This window comes from Otolemur garnettii, unplaced genomic scaffold (assembly GCF_000181295.1).
Source record: "Otolemur garnettii isolate 467f Iridium unplaced genomic scaffold, OtoGar3 scaffold00009, whole genome shotgun sequence".
Classification (NCBI taxonomy): domain Eukaryota; kingdom Metazoa; phylum Chordata; class Mammalia; order Primates; family Galagidae; genus Otolemur; species Otolemur garnettii.
Genome location: NW_003852404.1, coordinates 37120924 through 37138331, shown reverse-complemented (window position 1 = coordinate 37138331; position 17408 = coordinate 37120924). Strand labels below are relative to the sequence as shown.

General features: G+C 38.9%; 1 protein-coding gene across 3 annotated transcripts in view; it reads right to left on the bottom strand.

The window, feature by feature from the left end:
* ST3GAL6 (ST3 beta-galactoside alpha-2,3-sialyltransferase 6) overlaps positions 1-17408 on the bottom strand; it is a 68463-nt gene that overhangs the window by 38357 nt on the left and 12698 nt on the right. For all 3 annotated transcript variants that reach the window (XM_003783951.3, XM_023509686.1, XM_023509687.1), the window contains exon 2: positions 2413-2584. The gene's annotated coding sequence lies outside the window, so the exon portion shown is untranslated. The remainder of the gene's footprint in view (positions 1-2412; positions 2585-17408) is intronic.

The window sequence follows — 17408 nt, the reverse complement described above, 5'->3', positions numbered from 1 at the left end:
AATATTATAATACTACTACCTAATGGAGCTACTATTATCTAAAGCACTTAGATAAGTATCTGACATACAGTTAGGTAATCTTGTTTTAGTTCTTCCTTTAAAACTAATAAAGCAGCTGGGCTCGGTGGCTCACACCTGGAATCCTAGCACTCTAGAAGCTCAAGACCAGCCAGAGCAAGAGTGAGACCCTGTCTCTACTAAAAATAGAAAAACTAGCTGGGCATAGTGGTACAACCTCGGAGGCTGAGGTAAGAGGATGGCTTGAGTCCAAGTTGAGGTTGCCATGAGCTGTGGTGCCACAACACTCTTCCCAGGGCGACCAAGAGAGACTGTGTCCAAAAAAAAAAAAAAAAAAAAAATCAATCTCTGCTTGACTTATTAAATACTACATTTTATAAAAATAAAAATTAAAAAACAATAAAATTAACATAGCATTATCTGGCCATATACCAAGCTAAAAAAATAGCTTCATAATATCCTGGTAGAGATCCAAGATAAAGAACTCATGACATCGTGTGCTAATCATAGCCTCAAAAAATTAAGTTTATATTACTGTGCTAGCTATTTTTGCTGCACATTCATTTTAACATTTTAAAGTATCTGTAACAGGAAGCCTTACTCATCTGCTTCTGAATATAAAATGAAAGGCTTTCAATATAGTAGTAATTCCCTGGCAGAACTCATCTTGGAATTAGACACTATTCTGGTTATATAAACCACACCTTTTTATGCTTCTCATGATAAAATTGCTCTTAGTATAAATAAACAACAAACAGAAAATCCACATTTGTAATCTTCCATCTTCTTGATGCCAGAAAGTGTAAAGATTGACAGGAAAGGTAGCTCTACAAGTCATCAGATGTATGTCTTAAAGGAAAAAACATTAAGAACTCTATAAAAAATCAGAGCTGACAAATAGGTGTCACCTTACACTATCATATGAACCAATTATAATATTGAGAAGGATTCAGATATTGTGCCCTAGGCTTGACAGCAAACAAAGTAGTGACTCAACAGTGTCTAAAATGGTAAAGTTGAAAAACTGGAATTTGTGTTAGCCCTAAGCAAGAAAATGAAGGCAGAAGAATAAACATGTGTAACAGATTGGCAATAATGTGGGTTAAAATTTACTAAGCATGTCTGTGATAGCACTGGTCTAAATAGTCTAGACATACAATTCTATTAATCCTCAAAACTACCCCTTAATAAAGGTGTTATTGTCATCCCTATGTAGAAACAAAGATACTAAAGTGCACAGAAGTTATAACTTGTAAGTGGCAGAGCTGGGCCTCAAACCCAGGCACACACCAGAATCCATGTTCATCAGTATATAACACTCAAAATGCTTCTATCTTCTTGATGCCAGAAAGTGTAAAGATTGACAGGAAAGGTAGCTCTACAAATCACCAAGGTAATTATAGCCCAGATTACATTAAATTAAGATGGTGCTGGCAGTAAGAAACATAAGGATCTAACCTAGGTTCATGCTACTTCAGAGTTCTGTCAGTGCAGTCATTCAGGACCATGCTGAGCAAGGGCACAGTCCTGAATCACATTTGTATGAACAAGCAAGAGTTCATAAAATTCCCTACGACTAAATCACAAAACCATTGTGAATGTACTTATTTGCCAGTACCACTAAAGCATAATATTCTCAGTCAGTAACTGTCTTTCACAAAAAGATCCCCAAACAAGACTGTAATGTAAAAAATTTGCTAATGGAATAATTATTCTCTGATGAACTGTAATGAATCAGAAAGACCACATAACTTTGTGGATAAAACATGTAGCTAATTCTGGGTGGACAGATGAGCTCCAGAGATTTCTCAAAACAAAGTTTTACATTGATGTCAGAAATTTCTGCATGGGGTTCCATGAATAGTAAGTAGAATAAGCAGAAAAAATGACAAGGTACTTTAATGAAATTATTATTAATTGTTGCATTTAAAGACAGAGAAGGAATTAGAATTAACTTTAATGAGAAAACAAGGTCGAAAGAGGGTGAGCCCTTTACCCAAGATTACACAACTTGTTCTTACGGTAGCAGAACTTCTACAGTATTTGTGATGAATGCAATTTTCTGCTTTTAAGTCAAGATTTTTCTTACTTTCCTTTTATATTTTGACTTAGTATGGTCCTAATAAAGGCCCATTTAGATTGAGAATAAAAATAATATTTAAAACTTCCATAGTCAACTTTGGGATATGCTGAAGAGTCACTGGTTATATTAACAGCCTCACAGATGCTCTGGCCACCTGAAAAACTAGTAAGAGAGAAAACAACAAGAAGCTGTATTCACAGAAGGAGAGGGAATTGTAACATCACCTACTGGAGATCAAACATTGTATAAGAACATTTCAAGTGTTCAAGCTTACATTTAAGGAATATGGGACAATGTTTTCCTTGGCTTACCTGCACTTTTAGGAATCTGTTTCCCAAAGGCCCTCTGTTCCTGAAGGTGGAGAGCGTGGTGAGCAGGGAGTAGGAAGCCAAAGGCTCAGGAAGCTGTCTGCTAAATTTGTGGGGCTTCTCTGCCAGAAATTATCCAAGTCCAAGGGTTGTACAGCTTCTTCACTGGCAAGTACTGAAATAAAATATAAAGATAGCGTACTTCTGAGAATGGCTCAGCTACCCAAGAAAAATTTAAAGCCATTTAAAAAATAGTATTTAATGAAAATGCTATTTTAGTATTCTGATCTCCTAAAACCTCACTTTTTAAAAAAATGCTTTACTGGATGATGGAATTAACAAACACAAAAACAAAGCAAGACAAAAACTCCAACAGCAAACCCAGTCGCCCATATTATATTACTGTCATTCATGACTGGTTTTGCAAAGAACATAATAACATATCCAGCTCAATTAATCGAAGCAAACTGGTAAAAAAAAAAAAAAAAAAAGAATGATCTGTCTTATTTTTCAGCTTATCTCCACAACACACACGGCTTTATGGTGTGTGAGAGGTGAGAGCAGGACCTACCGCTCTGAAAACCATCAAAAGAAGGGAGTAGAGGGAGAAAGAAGAATGCAGAGGAGGTTGACAAGAATAAAAATATCTATAAGAAAGTGAGGAAAAAGGAAGCGTGGGTGAATTATTGAGAAGAGCAACTAAGTTAAGAATATGCTGTGGACTACTTCCGCAAAAAAGATTGAAAAAAACTCTCAAACTGCGCCTGCTACAGCTTTTCTTACACAAGACTACCCCTGACACATGCACACACACCCCCAAACACTGCATGAGCTTGAAGAGGCTCAAATATGCTATTCTGGTATTTTGACTACTTAAATTAAAGACACTTGAAAAACAGCAGGTGCAAGAAGATTACTTTGACTATTGTGCTTTTTTTTCTTTTTTGAAAACAATTCTTTTTATTTTTGCATATTCCAATGGCAAGAATAAATATAACTTTTCGATTCACAGTTTTTGATTTCAAAAATAGAATTCTATACTTAGATATTTCTTTTTATTCACCTGTAGTGTTTCCATTTTGTGTATCGTCCTTCGAAAATAACTTCAGACATTTTTAAGAAATGCTTATTTTACAATAATTATGCATATTTTTAATTGCATAAGCCCTGGCTGAAATATTTAAATTTTTTCTTATAATAACTTCCAATTCTTGAGTTCTAATTATTAATTAATCTCTCAGTTTGCCATAGAATCTTTTTATAAACTTCAGATTAACATATGGGTGTAAATGACTAGGTTGCATTGTTTACATTTGCTAAGTAAAGTCCAAGTTGTATTTGAGCCCTTCACTCAGGAAGTGTCATATACCCACACATTGTACACGTGTTATTCTGTTTCTTAAAAGCAAAAATGAAATTCCCATATGAAAGATAATCTCCTTATCCTAGAAAAAAGGCAATATCATTAGCTTCAAGGACAAGAATTTGAGACAGACCTTGTTAGGATAACTTTTAAGGGTCCCCATATAATTTAGTCACATTATCATAGTTCACTCTTCTTTGTTCAACCCACAAGGTGGACATAAAGTTCATGTACAATTTAAAATAGTAGTAAATTGCACACAAACTTGTACCTTGTACAAGTGCAGACATACCTAAGAGATAGCCTGGGTTCAGTTCCAGACCACAACAAATCAAATATCATAATAAAGCAAGCATGCAAACTTTTTAGTTTTCCAGTGCAAGTAAAAGTTATGCTGTTAAGTGTGCAATGGCTTTGTCTAAATAACAGACATACCTTAGTTAAATAAAACTATGTTGCTAAAAAATGCTAACAATCTTTGAGCTTTCAGCAAGTTGCAAACTTTTTGCCTCAATATTGATGACCACTTATTCATTAGGTTCCTAAAGATTGCAGTGGCCAGGGCAATTTCTTAAAATAAGACAATAATGAAGTCTGCCACATCAATTGATTCTCCCTTTCATGAAAGATTTCTCTGCAGCATGTGATGCTATTTGATAGCAGTTTACCCACAGTAGACCTTTTCACAAAATTAGAGCCAAACCTTTTAAATCCTGCTGTTGCTTTACCAACTACGTTTATGTAATATTATAAATCCCTCATTGTGGCCAGGTATTGTGGCTCACGCCGGTAATCCTAGCAGTCTCAGGGGTGAGGAGGGTGGAATTGCTTGATCTCAGGAGTTCAAGACCAGCCTGAGCAAGAGGGAGACCCTGTCTCTGCTAAAAAGAATAGAAAAAGTAGCTGGGCGTTGTGGCTGTGTCTGTAGTTCCAGCTCCTCAGGAGCCTGAGGCAAGAGGATTGATTGTTCAAGCCCAAGAGTTTGAGGTTACTATGAGCTATGATGCCATGGCACTCTACCTAGAGTGAACGAGTGAGACTCAAAAAAAGAAAATAAATAAAATAAAAAATGAAAATAAATCCTTTGCTGTCATTTCCACAATGTTCACAGCATCTTCACCAAGAGTAGATTCCATTCCAAGAAACCACTCTCTTTGCTCATCCAGAAGAGGCAAATCCTCATTCATTAAAGCTTTATCATGAGATGGTAACAATTCAGTCCCATCTTTGGGCTCCACTTCTAACTCTAGTTCTCTTGCTGTTTCTACCACACCCATAGTTCCTTCTTCCACTGAAGTCTTGAACACTTCAGTGTCATCCATGAAGTCTGGAATCAACTTCTCCCAAACTCCTCTTTCTAACATGGATATTTTAACCTCCTTCTACAAATCACAAATGTTCTTAATGGCATGTAGAATGGCAAAACAAATCTTTTCCAGGTTTTCAGTTTACTGTGCCCAGATCCATCAGAAGAATCATTAACTATGGCAGCTATAGCCATATGAAATGTATTTCTTAAATAAGACGACTTGAAAGTTGAAATTAGACTTTGATTCATGGGCTGCAGAATGAATATTATGTTAGCAGGCTTGAAAACATCACCATAGGAGCTTATGAGGGACTAGGTACTTTGTCAGTGGCCAGCACTATTTTGAGAGTTTTGTTTTTTTTTTTTATTTCCTGTAAGAAGTATGTCTCAACAATGGGCATAAAATATTCAGTAAACCATGTTATAAACATAGGTGTTATCATCCAGGCTGTGTTCTGTTTATAGAGCACAGGCAGAGTAAATTTAGGATGATTCTTAAGGGCTTTTAAGATTTTTGTAATGATAAATGAGCATTGACTTTAACTTAAAGTCAGCAAGTCCCTAAGAAGAGAGTTAATGTGTCTTTAATGCTTTGAAGCTAAGCATTGACTTATCCTCACCATTAAAGTCCTGGATGGACTTTTTCTACAATAGAAGGCTATTTTGTCCACATTGAAATTATGTTGTTTAGCATAACCCCCTTCACCAGTTATCTCAGCTCCATCTTCTTCTTGCTGCAGCTTCTCCATCAGTAAGTAGTGCTGCTTCACTTTGCACCGTTACAGAGATGGCTTCATTTCTCAAACATCAGGAATAAACTTCTGCTAGCTTCCAACTTTTCTTCTATAGCTTCTCTCAGCCTTCATAGAATTGAAGAGAGTTAGGGTCTTGCTCTCTATCAGGTTTTGGTTTAAGAGAGTATCGTGGCTGGTTTGATCTTCCATCCAGAACACTAAAACATTCTCCATATCAGCAATAAGTGCTATTTTACTTTCTAATCATTTGGGATAATTTAAAAGGTCTTCTCCAACCATGATTTGGGGGCCAATGATTGAGACTTTAAGTGGCTATTAGCAGAGGTTTTTGAGTCCACATGTCCAAATTTCCAAAAAATATATTGTATCCTATACCCCCAAGAACACAGCAACAAGTAATTTGAACCCTAAAGAGCTGTTTCATTTCCATAAAAAAAAGAAACAGTGCTATTACTCTGAGCTTAGAAATTAACTGAAATTAAATAACTGTGTAATAGGAGAAATGGCCTGGAAAGGTGTAAAAATGTTTTCTCTCTGTTTAAAACCCCTCCCACTCTTTTTGGGAATTAAAACCTGTATCCCTGCCCCTGGGCATTGGTCAAGAAGGGCAGGGGAGTGTCCTTTGTTCTTTGTGCCACAGGAGATACCCCAAGGAAACTGCCCAGTGGAGAATACAAGATTTCCTTAGCCTAAAATGAGATTAACCAGAGGTCATGTTATTGCCTTGGTCAAAGATAGGATTATTCAAAATTATCCCCTATAAAAACTCTGTATTTCTGCTCAGAAGGAGGACATTGGTACTTTAAGATCAGAGTCTGTCTACCTTCTCATTTGCTGGCTAAGTAATAAATTCCTCTTTCCTTGTCCTCAAATCACTTGTCCTCATTCCTCTGTTGTAGACCCTCAGCAGAAAAGTGCTGAACTTTCAGTAACAGAATTTGGTGTCCCTGAGGGGACCCAACACATTCCAACAGAGTGACCCTGCAACTGCTGGTAGACTTTGGAAGCAGTCCTAGGTGAAGCCATTAGAAGGAGCATCACCTTTTCAGGTAAGAGAGTGAGAGGTCATCCCAGCAGCTGCTGGAGTCTGTTTAGCTCCTGCCTCTCTTAGCTGAATTAGACATGGCTCTGAACAGCTTTAATTTTGTTGAGAAGGAAATGGATATGGAAGTGTTTGGAAAGCCTCAGCCATTTCTATGAGTGAGTTCCCCAGCATGCATGCTGAGGTTTTGAATCTTCTAGCCCTGTGGTAGAGCATTTGTTTGGAGGCGTCATGTGCGGCAGAAGTCGCAAGGTTAAGTGGAATTAGGGAACCTGGTTTGAATTCAGCACTCATTTGTAGTTCCCAGGGAATGGGGGGCCTAGACCATGATTTAGGGAGGGTTTTGAGCCTTGCAGCCTTGTGGCAAAGCATTTGAGGCACTGTTTGAGGTGCCATTTGGGTTGGTGTTTGTCCCCTTTGGATTCCCATTTGATTGATAGCCCATGGCATTTTAGATTGTGTTGGGAATTCTCTATATTGCTTGTGTTTGATTATGTGTGAGTTTTCATACCTACTACATCTATACATTATTATGATAGCAATTGTCTGAAGTATGAAGAACAGTGGTAATTGGTGTTGGACTGAGCTGGTGGTTCTTTTCTCAGGAATTTGTTGTTTGGGTCATAATTTTGATTTGAAGGCACTTTCTAAAGGGTCTTTTCCATTGTCTCTTCCTCCTAAAATTAATGTCAATCAGACTTATGTGCTTTTGTAAGAGAGGAAAGCAAACTCTCGTTTGTAGATAAATGAGAGCCTGAGTTAGATGTAAGAGGGTGGGAACAACTCAGTGATGAAACATGTGGAGTCCCTCCACCCCACAATCGCACACTCTGATCCAGGACAATACAACCTAGACCATAGCCTGCCTGTTTCTTTTAAAGAAGAATGGGAGAAAACCCTTTAAAATTAAGGAAACACAAGGAGACCAACCCCTTTTGGGCACTGCATTTGGTTTGTGGAGCCTCTACTTGCAAGTATTTATATAAACAGGAAGCCTCAAAGGCATGCCAAGTTTTCTAAGATGGCCAGTTCTTGTGCACAAGATTTTATTGAAGGTCAAATTACATTAAGAAAAATTCAGCGCTCAAATGGTTGACCTGCCACTACAGAGTTAAAATGTTGAGTCTGAAGTTCTGGACTTAAGATAAACTCATTGTTTATGGCATACAAAATGATTTGTGGCCTAGCACATGTGGCTCACCACAGAGCAGGGTACAGCAAGGGGGAAGGAATGCCTACCACCACTGGCATCTTGGCACCATGGGAGGGGCCAAGGAGAGCATTGCCTGAATTAATTCTTCAATCTCATGCTCACTAGGTTATGACTTGGAATTGGCAATAGTCTCTCCTTCCCTGCAGGGAGCTAAATTTGGCCAGAAGGCACCCATAACCGGGGTAAGGCAATCAGCATGAGCCTTGTAGTTGATTACAATGGCCTTTAAAGTAGACTAAACTAGCTATGCTAGCTGAAGATCTTTTAGTATAGTCAGAAGGAAAGACCATTGTACCTGTGGGGTATAATCACTGTGCTTTTTAGAAAAAGGACGTTAGAAAAAACTCTGCCCCAAATTACAAAAGGCTCTGGGTAACAAGACACCCTCAGGAAAGCAAATGGTTCCCTCACATCCAAGACTCAGATGAGAAGGAAGGGGCCCAGGGCCCCTACACCCACCTCACTAGTAGCTCCAACCCAAATACTCCCTTAGATGCCCCAAGTGCAGAGAGTCAGTGGGGACATGATTAGTGGACCTTTGTGAATGAGAGGGTCCTGGGGCTCCATGTCTCCCCACTGAAACCCCAGATGCAAATTGGCAGTGGGGATTCAATCAGTGCCAAAAGCAGTTTGGAGAAAGCAGGGCTACCTACCTTCCTGTTGTGGCCCAGAGCCTGGGACCAACTACCCATAGGCAGCTTTGTAGGTGGCAGCTGATAACTCCCAGCAGTGGGCCCAGGGGTAGGACCTGGCCAAGTGGTGGGGAGCACTGGGAGCTATTCTAATAGCAGCAGAAGCTCACCTCTGAGGTCGCTGCTAAGCTCCTGCTGGATGGGTGCCTGGGCCTAGTGAAACAAGCGAGGGACTGATGTCGTGGAGCGGTTCACTTTAAAGTTCAGGCCTCATGAGACCCACACATTGTTGCTGCATTTGCAAGAAAAAAACCTACCAAAAGTGAGTAAGGCCAACAGGTCCCCAGGATGTGCAGAAAGAACTTAAAGTCCCCATAACAGTGTCTACAGATTCATGTAGGATTTACATGTCATTAATGACATAGTACAAATGACTATGAATAGTAGTCATATTTGAATGGCAGGATCCTGGGACTAGGGTGCCCTCTTGGTACTTCTGAACTATGTTGCCTTAGGGGTTTAAAAGGGCTCTCCAGCCCTATTTGATGGCAGTTTAACTAGTGGCTTATGGAACCTGCAACTGGACAGATTTGGAAATAGCAGGTTACTTACTTGGGATTTCAAATTAGCAAAGGAACCAGCAGCCTAATTTTAGACTGACAGCAAGTCATCTTGAATCCTAAGGTGCCCAGAAATAAAAGGCAACTGCATGGGTTCTAAAAATGGCAGGGTTCAATCCCATCTGGATCCCAAAGTTTGGACTAACAGCAAAGACTTCGTAGGGGGCCCCTGAACAGACAGACGTGGAGCCCCTGCTTTGGACCCTAGAAGTCAAAATGCCTTTGCAAAAATAAGCAGAGTCATATGACTACCCTACTTAGTGTTTGCCTTAATAAAGATAAGGGAGGATACATCACTGTAAGTGGCATACTTGTCAAACCCAGTGAACAATATTTTGAGAAGATGGCCTCCTAGCCCCGGGGCTGCAGCAGCCTCTTGTGAGTTGTTAGTCTTAACCTCGCTATCCTTTTACCAGCTGAAAGAAAATGAACTTTTGCAACTTGACTGTTTAGACTGGGTTCTGCAGGATGAATGTGTCCTATCAGCCAATGCTGTTTCAAACTGAGATCTTTTCATGGGTGGGAGCAGTCTTACAGACAATGAAGGGCTGGGTGGATATACAGAGATAATGGCAGTTGCACTGTTACCTGGGACTTCAGCCCAGAAAGCTGGATTGATTGCATTAACTAGAACTTTTCAGGAAAAAGGGCTGGGTAGAGGCTTGTCCTACCCAAAGGGAGAGAGTGTCTGAAGTTACCAGCATCCTTCTGATGGGACTTGTTTAGAGATGGGCTCTTCCCAGGAGCTGCTGGCACAGGAGAGGGTCTTCACTGAGTTCCTGCATACATATGTCAGCATGGAATAGGAACAGAATTCAGAGGACACTGGGATGATGGACTTCAGGCCAGGGGAAAAAAATAAGCCGATGGAGAATGGTATGCTGGGGATGAACACGACTGGCAGACAGCTGTGGAAACAGCTCCACAGGTCGAGACATGGCCGTGTTTGGCTTCTTCATAGTGGCATTCATCAGGGGCATCTTTGCTTTCTGCCATCTGCATCTGTATCTGCACAATGTCCCGTGGTCATCCATGAGCTTTTCAAGTGGACCCCTCCAGTGGGACTAGGTGAACTATTTCTCCAAGGCCAGACATGGTGAACTCAGTGATTCTTCAGGTCATCAAGACGTACACAGGCTCCTTTCTCCCATACAGAGTGATAATGGACTCTTTACATATCAGAGACAACTTAGCAAGTGAGCAAAGCCCTCCATCTAGAATGGAAATTGCATGCATCCTCGAATTGATGAAGGAAACCTACCTAAGGGGGAATAAGGTCTGCCAACCTTCTCATTACGGGCCAATTAATAAACTTCTCTTCCTTTTCCTCAAACCATTTGTCCTCATTCTCCTGATGTGGACTTGAGGACAAGTGCTGAACTTTCAGAAACAAATGTGCTCCAATGAATGAATGAATTTCTTATTTCAGTGTACTACGATATAGGACTCAAGAAAACAGGGCAGTGAATAGGTTTTCCCCAGAGATTTACAAAAGTCAGCACTTTTAACTTCTTTTAAGAACTTCTTTTGCCTGTACAACTTGGTTAAAATGTTTGGAGCAAAAGGCCTGGTTTTTGTCCTACCTCAGCTTTTGGCATGACTTTCTCGTTACTCTTACTCATTTCTAGCGTTTGATTTAAAGTGAGAGATGTGAAACGCTTCCTTTTCCTTGAACACTTTGATGACATTGTAAAGTTACCCACGGGCCCAATTTCAATAATGTTGTTTCTCAGGTAATACAGAGGCCCAAGGAGAGGGGGAAAGATGGGAGAATGGCTGGCCAGTGGAGCAGCTGAAACACACATTTATCAATTAAGTTTGCTGTCCTATCTGGGTGTGGTTCACAAAACAATTACAATAGCAAAATCAAAGATCACTGATCACAGATCACTACTACAGATACAGTAATAATGAAAAATTTGAAATGTTATGAGAATTGCCAAAATGTTACAAAGAGACATGAAGTGAGCATGTGCTGTTGGAAAAATGGCGCTGATAGGCCTCACTGGACACAGGGTTGCCACAGACCTTCAGTATGTAGAAAACAAAATGTGAAGTGCAACAAAGCTAAGCACAATAAAACGGGGTATGCCTGTAACTAGCTCTAATGCTTTTTTGGGTCTTTATCTTCTGATGTGGGCTCCTGTGGCATATCAAACTTATAATTAAATTTGTATACCTTTCCTCTGTTTTTTTGTTTGTGTATTTTTGAGAGACAGGATCTCACTCTGTCCCCCAGGCTAGAATGCATGGTGTGGTGGCAACATCATAGCTCACTGTAACTTCAAGTTTCTGGGCTCAAGAATCCTCCTGCCTCAGCCTCCCAAACAGCTAGGTCGACAGACACATGGGTGGGTCTACACGCCCAACAAAGTTTTCTACTTTTTGTGGAGACAGGGTCTCACTCTTGTTCTGCTAGTCTCAAACTCCTAGCCTCTAGTAATCCTCCTGCCTTGACCTCCCAAAATGCCAGGATTTACAGGTGTGAGCCACCATGCCTGGCCTTTCCCGTGTCAATCTATCTTATATAAATGTAATTCTTAGACCCATCCTGGGACCAAAAGAGAATGGAGTGGAGTTTTTTTCTACCCTTACATTTTGTGGTATTAGTAGAAACTATTTGTTATTTTAAAATATTCTTAGAAAAAAAATTTTTTTAAATGATGAATCTTTCATTTTAGAAGCTACTTATAAACTATAATTCCTTCAGTAGGGAAGTAATTTGATTGTTATGAAAATCATACAGTAACTTAAAAAATCGATTTTATCAAATAAAAGTTGAGTACACCAACATTGTCTCTGTGTGTTTTATGTATATGAGCAAGTCTGCAATATGTGACATTAAGTTCTCAATGTGTGTTATCATTCTTGGAAACTACAACTTTAAGCAAAATGATGTACAAGAAAACTAATTTTTTTTCTCATCAACATGGTAACAAAATGATACTTAAAAAATGACATTATTTGAGGACCTGTTATATGTCATTTTGTTTAAAATCACAGTTCCCAAAACTGAAAAGCATTAGAGAAAAAAAATCAGTTGATGTTCTGAGTTGTAGATGTCAGGGCATTTTTTTCCTTAAAGTACATACATTTTAAAATTTGCAAAGAAACAGGAAATGCTTATTTTCACATATTTCTTTATAAATTTCATTTTGATGTACCAGCTAAGTAGTTGACTCATTTAGAAATTAAAAAATAAGTCAGCAGAGCTGTTCAAAGGCTACTAGTCTAACAGAGAAGTCTTCACCAAGAGATGGAAGTTTGAACCAAAAGAAATTATGGATCATGACAAATTTGTACCATAGAATTATTTTCCCACAATACATAGAAAGAACAGTTCTTTGGTTTCTATCACCAGTATTACTTGCTACCAACTAAAGGATCAATCACAATATTAAATTTAGAAAAGTCCTTTAAGACAATTGAGTCTGAATAGCAAGCAATGCCATACCAGGAACAGCTGGGGGAATGGGGATTTAGTTACAACCAGGAGGAGTTTAAATCAAGGGAGGAAACAAGATAGCCCAGTCTCATGTTTGAAGAGTCTTCATGAAGAAGAGGAATTACCCTGTTTCTGAAGGCTACTGGACAGTTAAGGCAAGGCCAGTGAATGCAAAATTCAAGAAGTTAGGTTTGAGCTAAGTACTAAGAAGAACATGTTAATATTTAGAATGTCTAAAAATAACACTGGTTGCATTGCTGGGTAGTGGTTCACTCATTACCAAAGATATTTTCTTCTAAGGATCACTTGTTAGGGAGTGCAGAGTAGAGCTTAACACATTTTAGTATATCCATTGGTATCACCTGAACATCTTGTTAAGCTGCCGATTCTGGGCAACACCTGTGGCTCAAAGGAGTAGGGCGCTATCCCCATATGCCGGAAGTGGCGGGTTCAAACCCAGCCCCGGCCAAACACTGCAAAAAAAGAAAAAGATGCTGATTCTGATTCAGCAGGTCTGGGGCAAGGCCTGATTATCCACATTTCCAGCAAGCTCCCCAGTGATACCAGTGTAGCTAGTCTGTGGCCCATGCTTTCAGTAGCAAGAATGTAGGATTACTTAATCCAGTTTCCCAAAGGGTGGTCAATGCACAAAGTCTTCCAACTAGATGATTTCAAAAGTCTTCTCCAGCCCTGATTTTGGGGCAGATGATTCATAAATAGGTTAAGTTGTTATTTTCAGAGTTTTGTGACTCCACACATTCAAATATATATCCTCTACCCCCAAGGTCACAGCAATAATTAATTGTCCACAATTCTGAAGAAAGAGATGTTTCATTTTCATTTTTAAAAAAAAAGGTGCTCTTATTCTGAGCTTAGAAAGTAAGTAAAACCAAATAAACACTCTCTGATAAATGAGTAAATTTATTATTTTAGTATTCTATAATTAATGGAAATGTAGGATTCAGGAAAACATGGCTCTGAGTAATTTTTCCCAGAGATTCGCTTAAAAAATCATGCTTCTAAAGGGGGTGGGGAAAGTCTCCTAAGAGCTCTCACTTCCCAAATACTTACACAAATCATAAGCATTCCTTCAATGCTTGGAAAACCCTTATACCTTGCTTGGTCATATTTTTCTCTGCTTCCCAGCTTATCTAACAAATTCAGGCTTTCAAATGGTATAAATTCATGTGGTGCCTTTCCTAGAAAAATGTGTTGATATCTGAATCCAAAGCCCTTTCTCAAAATTGAAAGCATTTCTTTTGTTTCTCTCCCAGAATAAATAAACTTAAAACTAACAGGGAAACATTTCCTCCCTCCCCTCTGACGCTAAAAGTCCTCCTTTTCATTCTAATCTCCTGATAGGAAGGTATGGTGGTTTAGCCTGTAATCCTAAGAGGCCAAGGCAAGATGACTGTTTAGAAGTCAGAAGTTCAAGACCAGCCTGAGCAAGTGTGAGACCTGGTTGCTATGAAAACCAGAAAAAATTAGCTGGGTGCAGTGGCATGTGCCTGTAGTCCCACTATCCTGGAGGTTGAGACAGGAGGATTGCTTGAGCCCAGGAGCCTGAGGTTGTGGTGACCTATGATGACATCACTGTACTCTACCCAGGGTGAGAGCATACATCAACTTTTAACATTCTCATGTTGGAACTGTCCTTGTTTCCACAGCAAATGAAAATATATGACTATTCTTATACCACTATCCATCAGATGATCTCCTAAAGCCAAATGTGAATACAAATACCAGGTGAATCTTAACTTAGAGACCTTATAATTCACTAGTACAAATACGCCAGTGTATATGGTGTATACAAATATATATATTGTGTATGTGTAAAATCATACAATCCAAACTTCCTAAAACCAGCAGGTTAATCCTTCAACCACAGAGCATTTCAAATTCATTTCTTGGTAAAATTAACTCAATGTTTTCACTTTCCAGAGAAAGTGTTGATTTATTCAGTGAAGAATTTCCCAATGCCTACTCTATGCCAGATTGTTCCAGGAACTGGGGATCCAGCAATGAAAAAGAAAAACAGTTTACAACCTACTGAAAGAGGTAGACATCAACAAGCAGTTCATAAGTGATTATCTGATTACAATAGGGAGTGAGGAATTGATTCAGGTAGGGGAGGCCTGGAAGAATCTCTGAAAGATAAACTGTAGTTAACCAGATGAAAGACCATTCCAGGCACAGGAGACAGCAGCATTTGGAAAGATTCTGAGAGGAGAATGAAATGGTATACTGAAAGATCTAAGGCTGCTGATAGTTAGGTAGGGGTGGTGATGAAAATAAAAGCTGATCCCTACATTCCAGCTTCACGTCCACAAACTGGTATAACCCCCATGACAGCACTGAGAAGGGCACTATTATTCTCATTCTCTAGATAGGGACACTGAGGTCTAGAGAAGTTAAATGACTCCCCAAGGTCTCAAGATAAAGAGTCTCAAGACTGGGGCGGCGCCTGTGGCTCAAAGGAGTAGGCGCCGGCCCCATATGCCCGAGGTGGTACGTTCAAATCCAGTGCCGGCCAAAAACTGCAAAAAGAAAAGAGTATCAAGACTGGTTTGGGCGTAGGCAGTTTGCTGTTGGGATCTTCCTTCCTCATCTCTAGGCTACCACAGCTTCCCAGGAGCAGAAGCAACTTTGAGCTTTCCTTATGCTCAAAATTTATTCTCTTAATTTTCATTTTTTCACAGAATGACCTGGTGAAATAGTAGATGTATTAAACAATACCTTCAGTCTCATTCCCAGAATCTCAGTGGGTATGGTTCCTAGATGGAATCTATTTCATTAGAAAATTTTATAAAAAAGTGTTAACATAAGTGCAAATATTAATATAGTATATGCCCATAGCCCATTAACCACAATAACCATATCTTCTCAGGATCATTTTAAACTAGATTTCTGATCTCTTTCCTATCCCTATCCTATCCTTTCCTTCTCCCAGTGACAACCAGTATCTGATGGATAGCCAGTCTACTTTTCATTCATACACATATACAAACACATACAGGCATAAATATTATGCAATGTTGTTTTAAGTGATGTTTAACATTCATATAACAAATACATAATGCTTTGAAATTCATGTTTTTCACTCTATTACTTTTGGTTTTGACGTGTCTCCATTTGATTCATAAAGGTCTAGTTCATTCTTTTTGAATACTGTAGAGTATTCCATCAACAAAATATATCACAAAGTTATCCATTTTCTGGAGTAGACATTATGACTGTTTCTCAGAGAAGAGTTTATCTAAATGTCATTTTCAAGCCAAATATCTTCTGCCAACCCTACAAATTGCTAGAAATACTTTAAAATTATAATTTCACATTTAAATAGTTCTTTTTCCCCTAAAGCATAAACCTGTGGTAGTTCAAGTCATACAAAAATACTTACATATTTACAATACGATTAATCTCTGAAAATGGAAACTAAATAATATCTTACTTTATTTACTTATTTTTTGAGACAGACTCTCACTCTGTTGGCCTAGAGTGCCGTATCATCAACCTAGCTCACAGCAACCTCAAACTTGGGCTCAAGCCTCCTGCCTCAGCCTCCTAAGCAGCTGGGACCACAGGCCCCCTGCCACAACACCTGGCTATTTTTTCTATTTTTACTAGAAATGGGGGTCCTGCTCTTGCTCAGGGTGGTCTTGAACCCTTGAGCTCAAGCAATCCACCCACCTTGGCCTCCCAGAGTGCTAAGGTTACAGTTGTGAGCCACTGTGCCTGAAAATAAACTTCTACGTATGTGAATAAAATAAACATATTGAAAAGAAAGTAGATGCAGAAAATAGTCTCACAACCGCTTTCTCTTCCTCATTACCACACACTGCCCGGGCAGAAAAATAAGGGTTCTGGAGAAAGTAGATAAACAAACCAAAGGCCCTGGGGAATGCTTTATTCTCAGTCTGGCCAGAAAATAATCTAAAGGACAGTCTGACAGAAAGGTTACTAATTTTTCTTTTTTTAGAATAAAAGAATTGTGAAGTGCCTACTATGCCAAAGACAACATTTGATAAAGTGGACAGTTACACAGCAATAAAATATTTAGTACTTGATCTTGAAGTGGTTAGACCAGTAAATGGTATGACCATAAACAATGTTCTCTTTAAATTAATGACTATTTTTAGCTCAAGGACACTATAACAAGGTTCATTACCAAATGTAAGCTAAAGTCAACTTTACAAATAATTCATCTATGGGATTCCTAGATCTCTAACATTATTTTCTAGAAAGAGCTATCTGAGAAAACCTTAAAAGATAGATCTTCAAAATATGCATAATTAATTTACAATTACATTCTTCACAGTATAAAACAATACAGTCTAGAAAATACAAAAGGAAAGTCGAAGTCGGGCGTTTCTTTCAGCGGGAGAAGGAAGAAGAAAAGCCTCTTTAGCAGAAGTGTACAGCATTCCTAAGAAGATAAATAAAAAAAAACAAATCTGAGTTCCCAGTGAAAGGAGTCATTCAAAGGAAACTGGGGTCACAATGAAGTCTGATGATTTGGCCCTACATTCACAAATTAGAAAATATTTTAGTATATTCCACAACAAGTCAAGATGATATTTCTTCTACATCCCTGACGCAGCTTAACAAATCACCCTGGAA